The sequence below is a fragment of the Pongo pygmaeus genome, chromosome 3 (genome assembly GCF_028885625.2).
Source record: "Pongo pygmaeus isolate AG05252 chromosome 3, NHGRI_mPonPyg2-v2.0_pri, whole genome shotgun sequence".
In the NCBI taxonomy this organism is placed as follows: Eukaryota; Metazoa; Chordata; class Mammalia; order Primates; family Hominidae; genus Pongo; species Pongo pygmaeus.
In genome coordinates this window covers 80,705,304-80,721,734 of record NC_072376.2, presented here as the reverse complement: position 1 = coordinate 80,721,734, position 16,431 = coordinate 80,705,304, and the positions used below count along the sequence as shown (strand labels likewise).

Below are 16,431 nucleotides of genomic sequence, written 5' to 3'. Positions count from 1 at the left end.
CAGCCACTTCCAGATTGGTAGCATAAAAAGTACCAGGTATCAGCTCCAAAATGTGACAAGAATAAATAGTGAAAATTGTTTTTAGAGACAACTATTTAAACATATTAGGAGAAGTTGACTGCAGTGGCATGCACCTATAGTCCCAGCTACTCAGGAGGCTGACGAGGGTGGATTACTGGAAGCCAGAATTTCAAGGTCAGCCTGGGCAACTTGTTGAAATCACACATCTTTACCATTTTCCAGTTTAGGAAGAAAAGGGTACAGCTCACAGCCAGCACTCATTTAATTTCACATAAATACACGCTTGGAGGCTGAAGCAAATCTGACTAATTTTCAATGTGAACATGTATTATAAAAACTTTTTTTTGGAGCTATTTCTAAACAGTTAACATCCGAATCATCTGAATCATCCATTTTAGAAAAATTGCATTCATCAAATTAATCTTCAGCCAACAACTGCTCGAGAACAATGTTAACAAAAATTCACTAGAAGGGACCATTTGCTTGACGAAGCTAAAGGTCTTTTACCAGATGATGAGCTTACATTATTTTGTGAGATGAGTGTGGTACTAGATTCAGTAAACATATCAGGACATACTAATACAATTACTTTGAAGGTGGCTGAATGTCGACTAGGAGAAGATTTATGTAATCTCTGTGAAAACACAAGATGTACAGACTGTAGTTTTTTGTGAGAGGGCAAGAATTTAAAGCTCATAAATCTACTGGTACCTCCATCCCCAGTTTTTAATGCCATGTTTGAACATGAAATGGAAGAAAGCATAAAGAATCGAGTGGAAATAAATGATTTAGACCCTGATGTTTTTAAAGAAATGATGAGATTCATTAACACAGGGAAATAACTAAACCTTGACAAAATGGCTGACAACTTGTTGGCAGCTGCAGACAAACATGCACTGGGAACAGCTGAAGGTCTTGTGTGAGGAAGCTTTGTGTAGTAATCCCTCAGTAGAAAATGTTGTTGATACCCTTGTCCTTGCAGATTTGCACATTGCAGAACAGTTGAAAGCAAAAGCCATAGACATTATTAATAGGTGCATTGTACTTCAACCACTTGGGTGTAAAGAATAGAAAACAGAAACAGCAACCAAGCAACTGACGTAATGGAAACATCAAGGTGGAAGTCCATGATTCAGTCTCACCCTTACTTAGTAGCAGAAGCCTTCTGAGCACTAGCATCTGCACAGTGTCCACAGTTTGGCATTCCACACAAAATGGCTAAAACAGTCCTAAATCTTCCATGAACAGTTGAAAAATGGAATTGACTTTTAGTCATTCAAGTCCAGAAGGATTCTAATACATAAACCATAAGGAAGATTTGTTTCTGTTACTTGGTCCACAGAACAGAAGCTGAAAAAACATATTGCTTGCATTTTAGGTGGATAATTAATGGTTTATTCTTCAGCTTTAAGTTAGACTGATTAATTCACTTCGAGGCCTTAAATTATTTTCAATGACTTCTCTTGTTTGTATAATAATGGTTTATTTTCTTTTATTTTGCCTTGTCATTTTGACCAATGCTATGCAAAATTATACAAACTAGCTTTATAATGCAGTAATAATGATAACCAAAGATACTAAATTTCAAAAGGATCTTGTATTTTGTAGAGGAAAAATGTATTTTATAGGGTTTGTCCTATGCTATCTCAAGGTTTAAGATTGAATTCTGTTTAAAAGCAATCGTATTGGAGAATACCAGTAATGTCTTCAATCTAAGTTCTATAAATACTAGAGAACCCACTTACCTTCCCAGTAAGTTACCACAAAACAAGTGTTTGTCTTATCTGTTAACTGTCCCACAAACTGTGGGCTTGTCTACATTTGCAATGATTGAGAATTGAGTGAGGTTAAGACATCATGAAGAAAGCATGTATTGAGTGGAAGTAATTTTTCAAATTTGTAGTGACCTACATTTATATATACATGTTAAGAATAAGGATGACCAAATGTAAATTTAATGAGTGGACCAATTAACCAAGATATATATAAATACATATATACATATATATACACACACACACACACAGATATATACACACACATATATATACACATATATATGTAAAATATACACACACACACATATACACTTTCACTTTTACTGTGTAACTTTTGTATGCTGAATGTTACATATTTATTTTTGCTTTTGAGAGAGTTAATAAGGTAGAATTAATTGTGTCAATATTTTAAAGAAAGTTTTAGAAGGAGGCAACTAGGATGTTTGTGATAATAGATAAGAAAGATATTCTTGATTGTATTAAATAATTTTGGATTGTGGAGATTCATTATCGAATTTACTCCTGTTTTTTCACACTTTGGAAAATACACCTAACAATTAATGAATCTTGGATAATCTACTCTCCTTCAAAACCTGAACTGAAGGCCGAGGCAGGTGGATCACCTGAGGTCAGGAGTTTGAGACCAGCTTTGCCAACATGGTGAAACCCTGTCTCTATGAAAAATACAAAAAATTAACCAGGGCTGGTGGTGGATGCCTGTAATCCCAGCTATGTGGGAGGCTGAGGCAAGAGGTTTGCTTGAACCTGGGAGGCGGAGGTTGCAGTGAGCCAAGATCACACCATTGCTCTTTAGCATGGGTAACAAGACTGAAACTTCATCTAAAAAAAAAAGAGAGAGAGAGAGAACTGATACTTGCCTGTGGGAGACGCATACAAAAGGAGAGAAACTTTAAAGTATATCAGGTCATACACCATGAGCATCCCCACCCACCTCTTATTTCTTCTTTGTGTTTCAGTTACTGTACTAACATTGCGGATGATATGGAAATTCTGCTTAATATGAACAGTTGTAAACTATTTATAATTTGGAAAAAAATGAATGACACCAAATGATAACTTGGTGTTATCATTTGAACATAAGGACAAAAAAGAATGGTAATGAGGAGGTGCAGTGTGGCATTTTGGTATTATCATGATATTGGAGGCAGGTAACAGATATCAACAAATTCTGCCCTGTCATTTAGTACTTTTGTTTACAGGATTACTGAGGGGTGCACACTACAAATGTTATCAGAAAGGAGTTATGAAGGAGTTATGTTTTAATGGGTAACTTCACTAGCACAATAACAAGGAGTAGGTACAGAAAAAAATCTAAAACATATCATGGAGTTTAGGCTTCCCATGTAATCTGAGCCTTTTTACTTCCCCTAATTTTGAAATAGGCCAATTCAGTATGTTGCTCAGGGGGCTATTCAGAGAATGGAAACCCAAGGCTCACCCTCCATGAGTCTAAGTACCACTAAGTTAGGTAGATTTAGAGAAATGGAAAAACCAAACTGCCCTGGTGACTGGACATTGCCAATGTCTGAAAGAAAGGAGTAACAGAAAATAGGGGGATCTAAGGTAGATCCTGTGCAGTATAAAATGTGCCCCAAAAGGACTTTGCTTCTAACACATATATTGATGCTACCTCCCATCTGAGAAAGAAGGGGGATATAAGCAGGACTCAAGGCCAGGAATAGTGTCTCATGCCTATAATACCAGCACTTTGTGAGGCGTAAGTGGGAGAATCCATTGAGCCCAGGAGTTTGAGACCAAATTAGATGACTTAGAGAGAGCCCATTTCTAAAAATAAAAAAATAAAATAAAATAAAATAGTACTACTAATAATAAAATAGCAGGACATGGAGGTGAATGCCCATAATGTCAGTTACTCACGAGGCTGAGGCAAGAGGATTGATTGAGCCTAGTAATTTGAGGTTGAAGTGAGCTATGATGGCACCACTGCATTCCAGCTTCAGATACACAATGTGACCCTATCTCAAAAAAGATGAAGGAGGAGAAGGAAGAGGAGGAGGAGGATTAGGATGAGGAGGAGGAGGAAGAAGAGGAGAAGGAGGAGGAGGAGGAGGACGGGAAAGAAAGCTATATGGAAGAGGGGCAGGGAACAGCAAGGAGGAGAAGGGTGGGAACGTGGCAAGGGCTCCACCCCTGACTTGTGCCCCGGGAACTAGGTGAGGGCAGGCACTCCTGCTTTCATGCCCAAATGTTGCATTTCTGAAGACCACACTTCCCTGCCACGCCCCCATCATGTGCCTATAAAAACCCCTGAGACTCTAGCAGGCAAGCACACAAGTGGCTGGACATCAAGAGGAGTGGATTAGCAGAAGAAGAAACAAACGCCTGGATGTCAAGAGGATGTCCAGGGGAGCATGCAGGCAGGCCACCAACTGGCAGAACAACACTGAGTTTGACTGGGGTGGTTGAAGAGCAGCCCGACTCCAGGGGAAAACCGTCCCCTTTCTGGCTCCCTCATCTGCTGAGAACTACTTCGACTCAATGAAACTTTGCACTCATTCTTCAAGCCCACAACAATCCCATTCTTCTGATACACCAAGGCAAGAACCCCCGATACAGAAAGCCCTCTGTTCCTGTAATAAGGCAGGTGTCTAATTGAGCTGACTAACACAAGCCATCAATGGACTGCTAAACTGAAAGAGCATCACATACCGTGCAGAAGGAAGCCAGGCAGGGAGAGAGGTACAGATGCTTCTTCCACTATCAAATATAGTCATAACTAGTTTTCTAATACGTACAATACAACTTTGATATTTGAATATTTATAAAGCAGCTTTTAGTTTTATATCCTGTACAGCATTCTTGTAATCACCTATACTAATTTTTTTGATGCAAATGTATAGTTACTTTTAAAACTCAGATAGCAAGTAGATGTTAGAAACTTGCAGATTATACTCTAGTTTATGAAGATCGCTTGGTAATTCCAAAATCAGTGCCACATAGTGGTACTGGGCATGTACTCTATGGCTTAGCTATAGCAGACCATATTAACCACTGCTGTCAACGCTTTGGATTGTGCCATTGAAGAGTTAAGAGCCAGCAGAATGAAATTTAGCATCACCACAATTTTGGGATATTTTCAACAGACCTATTATTAAAGAACTGCCAATCAGTCTTTTCTACATTTAAATGATTTCCAATTGTAGCAAATGAGATAATTTTCTGGCTATATGGGAAAAAAGTCACTTGAATTTTTTTCTTGGAAAAAGTGCTTAATAATTTGTAATTGGAAAAAAATTATATCTGCTTTTTAAGCAAATTAATGTATTTCTCATACATAGAAGATTTGCTTTCTTTGTAAATCATCACATATGAGAATATAAGTTATGAAACAAGTGAATATAAGTAAATTCACTCCCAATTCATTGCTTTAGAAATGAAAAGCTTAACATTATATTTGGAAGTTGAAAGTAAATGTAGTAAATACATTAATAAAAAAGGTGTGCATGATCAAGTGGGCTTCATCCCTGGGATGCAAGACTAGTTCAACATATGCAAATCAATAAATGTAATCCAGCATATAAACAGAACCAAAGACAAAAACCACATGATTATCTCAATAGATGCAGAAAAGGCCTTTGACAAAATTCAACAACTCTTCATGCTAAAAACGCTCAATAAATTAGGTATTGATGGGACGTATCTCAAAATAATAAGAGCTATCTATGACAAACCCACAGCCAATATCATACTGAATGGACAAAAACTGGAAGCATTCCCTTTGAAAACTGACACAAGACAGGGATGCCCTCTCTCACCACTCCTATTCAACATAGTGTTGGAAGTTCTGGCCAGGACAATCAGGCAGGAGAAGGAAATAAAGGGCATTCAATTAGGAAAAGAGGAAGTCAAATTGTCCCTGTTTACAGATGACATGATTGTATATCTAGAAAACCCCATCGTCTCAGCCCAAAATCTCCTTAAGCTGATAAGCAACTTCAGCAAAGTCTCAGGATACAAAATCAATGTGCAAAAATCACAAGCATTCTTATACACCAATAACAGACAAACAGAGAGCCAAATCATGGTTGAACTTCCATTCACAATTGCTTCAAAGAGAATAAAATACCTAGGAATGCAACTTACAAGGGATGTGAAGGACCTCTTCAAGGAGAACTACAAACCACTGCTCAATGAAATAAAAGAGGACACAAACAAATGAAAGAACATTCCATGCTCATGGGTAGGAAGAATCAATATAGTGAAAATGGCCATACTGCCCAAGGTAATTTATAGATTCAATGCCATCCCCATCAAATTACCAATGACTTTCTTCACAGAATTGGAAAAAAATTACTTTAAAGTTCATATGGAACCAAAAAAGAGCCTGCATTGCCAAGCCAATCCTAAGCCAAAAGAACAAAGCTGGAGGCATCACGCTACCTGACTTCAAACTATACTACAAGGCTACAGTAACCAAAACAGCATGGTACTGGTACTAAAACAGAGATATAGACCAATGGAACAGAACAGAGGTCTCAGAAATAATGCCACATATCTACAACTATCTGATCTTTGATAAACCTAACAAAAACAAGAAACGGGGAAAGGATTCCCTGTTTAATAAATGGTGCTGGGAAAACTGACTAGCCATATGTAGAAAGCTAAAACTGGATCCCTTCCTTACACCTTATACAAAAATTAATTCAAGATGGATTAAAGACTTATATGTTAGACCTAAAACCATAAAAACCCTAGAAGAAAACCTAGGCAATACCATTCAGGACATAGGCATGGGCAAGGACTTCATGTCTAAAACACCAAAAGCAATGGCAACAAAAGCCAAAATTGACAAATGGGATCTAATGAAACTAAAGAGCTTCTGCACAGCAAAAGAAACCACCATCAGAGTGAACAGGCAACCTACAAAATGGGAGAAAATTTTCACAACCTACTCATCTGACAAAGGGCTAATATCCAGAATCTACAATGAACTCAAACAAATTTACAAGAAAAAAACAAACAACCCCATCAAAAAGTGGGTGAAGGATATGAACAGACACTTCTCAAAAGAAGACATTTATGCAGCCAAAAAACACATGAAAAAATGCTCATTATCACTGGCCATCAGAGAAGTGCAAATCAAAACCACAATGAGATACCATCTCACACCAGTTAGAATGGCAATCATTAAAAAGTCAAGAAACAGGTGCTGGAGAGGATGTGGAGAAATAGGAACACTTTTTCACCATTGGTGGGACTGTAAACTAGTTCAACCATTGTGGAAGTCAGTGTGGCCATTCCTCAGGGATCTAGAACTAGAAATACCATTTGACCCAGCCATCCCATTACTGGGTATATACCCAAAGGACTATAAATCATGCTGCTATAAAGACACATGCACACATATGTTTATTGCGGCACTATTCACAATAGCAAAGACTTGGAACCAACCCAAATGTCCAACAATGATAGACTGGATTAAGAAAATGTGGCACATATACTCCATGGAATACTATGTAGCCATAAAAAATGATGAGTTCATGTACTTTGTAGGGACATGATGAAGCTGGAAACCATCATTCTCAGCAAACTATCACAAGGACAAAAAACCAATCACTGCAAGTTCTCACTCATAGGTGGGAATTGAACAATGAGACCACATGGACACAGGGAGGGGAACATCACACACCAGGGCCTGTTGTGGGGTCGGGGGAAGGGGGAGGGATAGCATTAGGAGATTTACCTAATGCTAAATGACAAGTTAATGGGTGCAGCACACCAGCGTGGCACATGTATACATATGCAACAAACCTGCATGTTGTGCACATGTACCCTAAAATTTAAAGTATAATAATAATAATAAAAGGTGTGGACCATTAGTAATTTCTTACTCTTCTTTACACTGGAATTATGTCTGCCTAATGATTACTTAAATATTTGAATTTTTCATTTATTATCTCAATATCTAAGTCACTATGTATAAAACATCATGATTTTATTTAATCTGGTTCAATATAAAATCCAGTCAAGGAAATATAGATGTTCTGTTCACTTCAGTCTTCCGTAAGTTCCCATTACTTAACCTGCCTTGTCCTCATTTCCTTGTCAGCCATATGGAAAGCATTTAAATAGGTGACTTCCATCTTTTTAGAATTCTTCGTTTTTTTTTTTTTTTTTTTTTTTGAGACAGATTCTCTCTCTGTTGACTGGCCTGGAGTGCAGTGGTGTGATCTCAGCTCACTGCAACCTCTGCTTCCTGGGTTCAAGAAGTTCTCTGCCTCATCCTCCTGAGTAGCTGGGATTACTGGTGTCCACCCCCATGCCTGGCTAAATTTTGTATATTTTTAAAAAAGACACAGTTTTGCCATCTTGGCCAGGCTGGTCTGTAACTCCTGACCTCGTGATCCACCTGCCTCAGCCTCCCAAAGTCCTTGGATTATAGGCATGAGCCACTGCACCCAGTCCCTTTTTAGAATTCCAACAGACATGCTCTTATTTGAATTTGACTCATAAAACAAGGTACTTTCTCTTTTTTTTGAAGTTTTAAGTTCAGGGGTACAAGCACAGGTTTGTTACATGGGTCAACTTGTGTCATGGGGGTTTGTTGTACACATTATTTCATCACCCAGGTATTAAGCCAAGTACCCATTATTTTTCTTGATTCTCTCCTATCGGGGGAATTTCAGCCAGATATCGGGTGAAATTCACCCCCAATATTTCACGTAGGTTCTTTTCTATTTTTGCTAAGCATCAGCCGGTCTGAGAAATAAAGGGACAGAGTACAAAAGAGAGAAATTTTAAAGCTGGGTGTCTGGGGGAGACATCATGTGTTGGCACATTCCATGATGCCCCCTGAGCCATAAAACCAGCAAGTTTTTTTATTAGTGATTTTCAAAAGGGGAGGGAGTGTACGAATAGGGTGTGAGTCACAAAGATCACATGCTTCACAAGGTAATAGAATATCACAAGGCAAATGGAGGCAGGGTGAGACCACAGGACTACAGGACTGGGGCAGAATTAAAATTGCTAATGAAGTTTCGGGCACACATTGTCATTGATAACATCTTATCAGGAGACAGTCTTTGAGAGCAGACAACCGGTCTGACCAAAATTTATTAGGCAGGAATTTCCTCATCCTGATAAGCCTGGGAACACTATGGGAAACTGGGGCTTATTGCATCCCTACAGCTTCGAACATAAAAGACAGCCACCCCCCAAAGCAGCCATTTCAGAGGCCTACCCTCAGGGATGCATTCTCTTTCTCAGGGATGTTCCTTGCTGAGAAAAAGAATTCAGTGATATCTCTCCCATTTGCTTTTGAAAGAAGAAAAATATGGCTCTGTTCCACCCAGCTCACCAGTGGTCAGAGTTTAAGGTTATCTTTCTTGTTCCCTGAACATTGCTGTTATCCTGTTCTTTTTTCAAGGTGCCCAGATTTCACATTGTTCAAACACACATGCTCTACAAACAATTTGTGCAGTTAAGACAATCATCACAGGGTCCTGAGGCGACATACATCCTCCTCAGTTTACGAAGATGACAGGATTAAGAGATTAGAGTGAAGACAGGCATAGGAAATCACAAGGGTATTGACTGGGGAAGTGATAAGTGTCCATGAAATCGTCACAATTTATGTTCAGAGATTGCAGTAAAGACAGGTGCAAGAAATTATAAAAGTATTAATTTGGGGAACTAATAAATGCCCATGAAATCTTCGCAATTTATATTCTTCTGCCATGGCTTCAGCTGGTCCCTCTGTTTGGGGTTCCTGACTTCCCGCAACACTCTTCCTCCTCAAACCCTCTGCTCTCTGAAATGTCCCAATGTGTGTCGTTGCTCTCTATGTGTCCATGTGTTCTCATCAGTAGGCTCACTTATCTATATGGATCTATGGAAATTTGATGACAGGAAATCAGATACCGTAGTACAATTACTCAGATGTACAAGTGGGTAGTCCAGAATAACTTTCTTGGTATGGCTCTGAAGAATAAATTTTGAAAACTTGAGTAACAGCCAATCAGGATGAAAATAGTCTCACAGAAAATTTCTGATTCACCATTTATTATTTAAAAACTCAAATATAATATCCAACTTCTTTTTGTTTATGTTCCATTACTGGGGAAAAATATAATAAACTACAACAGTTGGCATTTATTATAAACAGTCATTTTTTTATGGCCAGAAACAAACTACCTTTATTTCTAGTGTAGCTGCATCTCATGAATAATTTTTCATTAATTTTCTGGGATGTCTGTCTACTAATTCAAATGTTCCACCTACCCTTTTCTCTTAATAGCTAGATATTTCAAATGCAACTGAAAAATAACAGCCCTTCTTTTATTACCAGCAACTGCATTTTTTATGGAAATAAATCCCCAGTCTTCATTATGAAGTGGTAACACATTTTGTGATGGAGCGTGGCCTGTCCTTCCTCTATTCAAGAATCACCACCACCCTATTCCCTACTGCCCTGGACACCATGCCCTATCACACTCAGTGACTCCACTATTTCTCTAAGAGAACATGTTCTAGCATGCATCCTACTTTTGGGGGGCTGCAGTAGGGGATATGCAGTTTTCTTTATCCACAGTGTGCTCTATTTGTCCACTTGACAATCTTGTATTTATTCTTCAAGTCTCAAGTCATATACCATTTCTTCAATGTGTAACCTTCACTTCTCACCACAGATGACTTAGTGCTTCTTTCTCTGAGATCTGAAAGTAACTTTAATGCAGTTTTGCTGTTACACTAATTTGTTATCTAGAGAACACTGCCCATATCATTGCCTCCTATTGAGCATTGCTCATTTTAATTCTAAGACTCATCACGAATAATTATGCAAACATTTATCTAATCCTAGGTCATCTAAAAACCAAAGCTTTTATACCTCACAGTGGAGCCAATGGCATTTATGAGAGGATCTACCATGGGATCCCTATGGTGGGACTTCCTTTGTTTGTAGATCAACCCGATAAGTTTGTTCACATGAAGGCTAAGGAGGAAGCTGTTAGAGTAGACTCAAAAACAATGTCAACTACAGATTTGCTCAACGCATTAAAAGCAGTCATTAATGACTCTTCATGAATGTAATTTTTTTAACTACATAGCATGTATTGATAAGTTCTCACATGAAGGCAAAGGAAGCAGCAGTGACTCTAAACTTGAACACGATGCTGAGTACATTTTTTTTTTTTTTGGTAACGCTTAAAGGAAATCATCAATAAACCACTGTGAGTATCACAACCTGTTTTTTTGGTGGTTTCAGTGGAAACATTTGTCAGAGATTGTAGGATAGGGCATAAGTTTTAAAATGGCCAAAAAGTGAAATAAGAAGAATTGCTGAATATGGTAACAGAAGGATTATAAGGAAGACTGAAAACAAAGTTGAAGAAAAGAAGCATGAATATTATTACAGCACTGACTAATTTTCAGCACAGTTATAAGGGTCTTTTAGGATGAGATCTCATCAAATGTTAGTCTTTAAATAAATTTTATTTTGTCTATTGAAGGTATGTAAAGTGATATTACGGGATACAAATACTTAGTTAAAACGCTACCATAATGGAGCATATAAACATGTCCATCATCTCACTTTAGTTACCCTTTTTTCCTTGTTTTTAAAACTCTTGTAAAGTATTTATTTTCAGTAAATCAGCATGACATAATCAATCTCTAATTCCTATTATATTTAATGCTTTCCAAATTTTTATGCTAACAATTTTATCTCAGCACTGATAACTTGTAAACAACTAGAGCTTTCAAATTTGGCTTTACAAATTATTGGAAAAAGAACATACTTTATAAATGTAGCCATATTCTTTGTTCTTATGGTTGTGGTTGTTTTTGCTTATTTGGAAGATTTATAAAATCAAAAAATAATTGGCTTGAAAGAGATAGTTTGGAATATTCCTGTTTAATAGCCAAAATGTCTGAAACCAGAAATATAGGATTTCTAAGTTATTTCAGTACATACATTAATTTCAGTTTTGCTATTACTATTAAATTGGTAATATTATAAATTTTAATAAATATAATGCTGTGTTGAAAAATAAAGATAATTTTTAATTAGTTGATACCTATTGACTGTATATGAAATGACATGCATTATATTCGTAATTTGTATTATGCAACTTCTTGGTTATAATTTTTCCCAATTGTATTAAAAATATATATCAGGTTTAATTCCCTCCTCTGAAATACATAGTCTTCCCACTCTGTTTTTTAAATATCAAAAACAGAAGTTACCTCCATTGCTATTGCTACAGTGCCATGCTTTAGCACCCTTTGGTTTCTAATTGGTAAGGCTTATGCTTACATTAATCCTTATTCCTTATTTATTAGTCCATAATTATTTCAGCACTGTTAATAAATGGGACTACAATGCCTCAAAGTAAAATATTAAGCCCCACTTAGATTTTAAAATCACAATGCAAGAAAAACAGTAACAATAGTGAACATTTACTCAGAATCTCTTTATGATGAGAGTAATTCTACCAAGTATCCTACGAATCATTACATTACTACTTACAATAAACAGATAAGATATCATTCTTATTTATTCAATTTAACAATTAAAAAAAAAACTAGGAACAGATACTTTTCAAAAAAATAAATAAATAAAAAAGGACCAGTAGATATCAGGTCATGATTCAACCTAAGGCTATTTACTTTTACACTGTTAATCACTAATTCACTCATATGATGTCAGTACTAATTTCTGATCAATGCCAACTTCTTATCAGCTTTGCCCTGACATGGACCTGAACTTTGTCATAGATTTGTCTCCTATCTCTAGACTTTGATATTATTTTGAAATTTGCACACCAGTTTCATTACAATTTCATTAATGGCTAATTCAACCTCTGTACTCTCAAATTATTTCTTTTTATCCTTTGGACTTAACTAATTTTAATTTCTAGCATAGAAACATTTGTTCTCTCTTAAATTCTCTTTTCACATCGTGAAATCTTATGCATCCAACAAATTCTAACCCATAAACCAAAATCTCTATAACCAACAGGAAATAAAATATTTTATTTTGCACCCACTTTTATGTGGCACTAATTTTTAACATCTACACAAAAATTTCACATATTTCTATTTTATATTCTATAAGTTTTGTTTATTTGATTTTCTTTAAGTGTAAAGAGAATGTTATATGGTTTCAGTCACTCATTATGATCAGCTTATGAAGCCCACAGACCAAACAGTCTTCTGGATCAAGTTTGTCGTGCCACAAAGGAGCCAAGTACTTGCTGCCACCTGCCAACAGTCTCACATGGCTCCAGTACTGCTCTTTGGTTGTTCTGGCATGTGAGGCAATTTTTACTCTCTTTATCATAATATTTTGCTGGTTTGATTATCAAAAGTTTGTTAAGACAAGAAAAAAAAAGAAAGTAGCACTGTTTGAGATCTAAGACAGGCAGGCATGATAGGGAAGGTCATGACATTTAATGCCACCACTATTCATCAAGGTGTGGCAAAATTCTCCTCCATACTTCACAAGACTTCTGCCTTTCTGATTTATTCAAATATTTTACTCTTCATTAAACATTAATATACAATTTTAATTTCAGAAATCCTAAAATAACTCAATTTTAATGCTTACTTATGTATATTTCTAAACAAAAAAAAATGAGATTCACTGAAAACTCAGGCTGTTTATTTGAGAAGGTGAGGAATAATGTATTTCCACTGTGCATTTTTAGAAACCTCTGTTTTATTTTTATTTTATTTTATTTTTTACTTCCAACATTTATTGTAATTCCAGAGGTACATGTGCAAGAGGTATAGGTTTGTTACAGAGGTAAAGAAAACTCTTCTGTATAAACAAATACAATGATATGGATGATATGTGTCCCTGTCAAAAAAAACAGAGCAAGATCCTTCTTAAAAATGGCAAGACACATTTTATTCTTACTAGTGAAGTAGGAGTTAGAGACTACAGTATAAATTGAGCTCAACTCTAATTAAGACAAAGGTAACTGAGGCTTTTAAAGAGAAAAGTGATAGGAATAAAAATGAGGAAAACAAAAAGTAGCTAGTGGGATACGTGAAAATGGAAAATTACGTAAAAATTTAGTGGGAAATAATTGGAAATTATTAGACAAGGTGGATTAGGCAGTGTATGTATGTTTTGCAGTTTGGCAGCATCACATTCTTTTGAGTCAAGACCTACCATGGAAGCTAGGGTGATCTTTAAAAGCAAATTCATGACCTAGTGCATATATAAGCTAAGCTAAACTTGGCCAAGTCTCTTAACATGGTGTTTATGCAAGTGTTTTATGTTACATGGGAGTGTAAAATTCAAGTCCTTCATGAAATACAAAATATTTCTTAATGGGAATGTGCTTTGTTTCAAAATTATTGATGGCTGTAACTGACTTCCTATCCAAAACTATGCAGTCTGATAAAATCCTTGGTTAGAAAGACAAAAGATGTTTTCCACATGACGCCTGGACTATGCTTGAGTTATTATTTTCACTTTAGTAATGACCCTTTGTAATTGGATAATAATACAAAAAATAAAATGCGAGGCTAGTTCCCTTTAGTTAGGAATTAGAGATATGGTTCAGAAAGTTTAGTCCAGTCCCTCTAGATTATAATGTTACATGATTTCTGTCCTGCAATAATATCTTACTATTTTTTGGCCTTAACTTGTCAAGTCAGACATTTCCAACTTCTTTAATACCTGGAATACTGAGGATACACAAACCACAAATATATATAATCATTTTACTTATTCTCCCCTCATAACATGGAAAAATAAATTGTAGATAGAATAAAGAGCCAAATATCCTGTGCAATAATTTTTAAAATCCATGTTCAAGAAGGCATAATAAATGGCAAAAGCTCTCTAAATCCTGCCTTTAAATATTGGTCATTACAGCATCTGGATTCAGAGAAAGGTTTGCAAAGCAAATCACAGAGAAGGACAAAACCAACTTAGAGCAGTTCTTCTGTCTGACAAGAGATGTGCCTGAACAATCAGATGGAAGAGAGGCATAATGATCATTCTAACACATGAAAAAGATTTTTATGTTACTCTTTCCCGTGAAAAAAAAATTTTTAGCAACAATTGGTTATAAAACAAATTATTTTAATGTCTAGAAAAGAAATATACACTGAATATTTTATTTTATTAAACTTTGAACATATAATCATTCCACTAGAAAGAAAAAAATAACAAAGTGCAAGAAAGGAAAAAAGTAATGCATTTGTGCGCTTTTATTATAGTAATGGCTTTTTTTTTAAACAGGGAGAAACTTACGAATAAATATTAGTCTGAGGCAATAATGATGTTCAGCATGTACTACAAAAGCTAAATTCTAGTCTGTTTATATTTTCTTAATGAAGTATCTTCTGAAAATGTATCGGAATATATCAGAATATACTTTCCTAATAAAGTATGTTCTTAAAATAGATCTTCTTTGAAATTCTTAGACCATATATCCAGATACATATATCTATGTCTATCCATGAGTGAACACATAGTACTTTCACTAGTTTAATTCTGAGAAGCCTTTTTACATAAAGTAATATGTACATATATACTTAGGAAAATATGTGAACATGATGGTATGCTTGATGGAGAGTCATAAAAATTCCAGTATAAATTGGATTACAAAAATTGCAATAATATGATGTGTCTGCTTCTCGGAGATTGATTCTACAAGCTTTTAAATATCTCCGCAGTTAAAAAAAAATTTAAACAGAAACTCTAAGCAATCACATAGAATGATATAATTGAAATGACATTCTTCAAATTTGCGATATTCTTTTTTTAATTTTGAATATGCTGCATAAAGACAGGGATATTCAAGCACCACAGAAGATAAACACAAAAATAACATAATTGTAATTTTAATCTTTAAAATAACATATGAAGCTGAATCTATCTATGTCAAGGATAAATGGCTTATGTGGGAGTTTTCTGAATTAATTTCTATGTAGAATGCAATATTTCTTAAAAGATAAAACAAATGTGCTATTAGAAGTTTTCCTGTTACATTCTTTAAGTATATTCTTTAGTATTCTTAAGTATATTCTTACATTCATATTCTTAAACTTCAATATTAATGATAAACATTACTGAATAACAAAAGTGTCAGTCTTAGAAGGGATGTACCTCCCTGCATCAAGCACCTCACCATCACTCGAGTGTCCTCTACTGATGAAGCTTAACCTTCAACCAGCTGGCAAAGGAGGAATGCTTACAGGATCCTGATTCACTATCATAAAGCTATATTTGGATCTGAGCTACAGTAAATTGAAAACTGGTGAGGAATAAAATTTCTAATTTCTCATTTGTTATTATTTTAAAGTTGTACCCTAGGACACTGAATCTTGGTAAAGTTAGGATGAGTAAGACACATGACTTTCTTTTGAAAATAACATTTTTAAATCTGGGGGCATATAGAGGTTCAGACAAAGGTGAGCTTAGAGTTGGCCCACTGAGTCCACAGTTCCACTGGTGGTCACTTGCCTAATGTCCAAATATATATTAAAAATTGCGATACTAGTAGGTTGGATTTTTTATTTCAGTAGTTGCTGACTCAGACTTGGTTAGAGGGGATTCTTGTTGTGCTGAGCCCGTGGATGCCCTTCACCTGTCACCACTCTATTCATACTCCCAACAAACCAGCACTGG

General features: G+C 35.8%; 1 pseudogene; it reads left to right on the top strand.

The window, feature by feature from the left end:
* The first annotated feature begins 482 nt into the window (after positions 1-482).
* On the top strand, positions 483-1,265 carry LOC134739519 (speckle-type POZ protein-like; annotated as a pseudogene).
* The last annotated feature ends 15,166 nt before the right edge of the window (positions 1,266-16,431 follow it).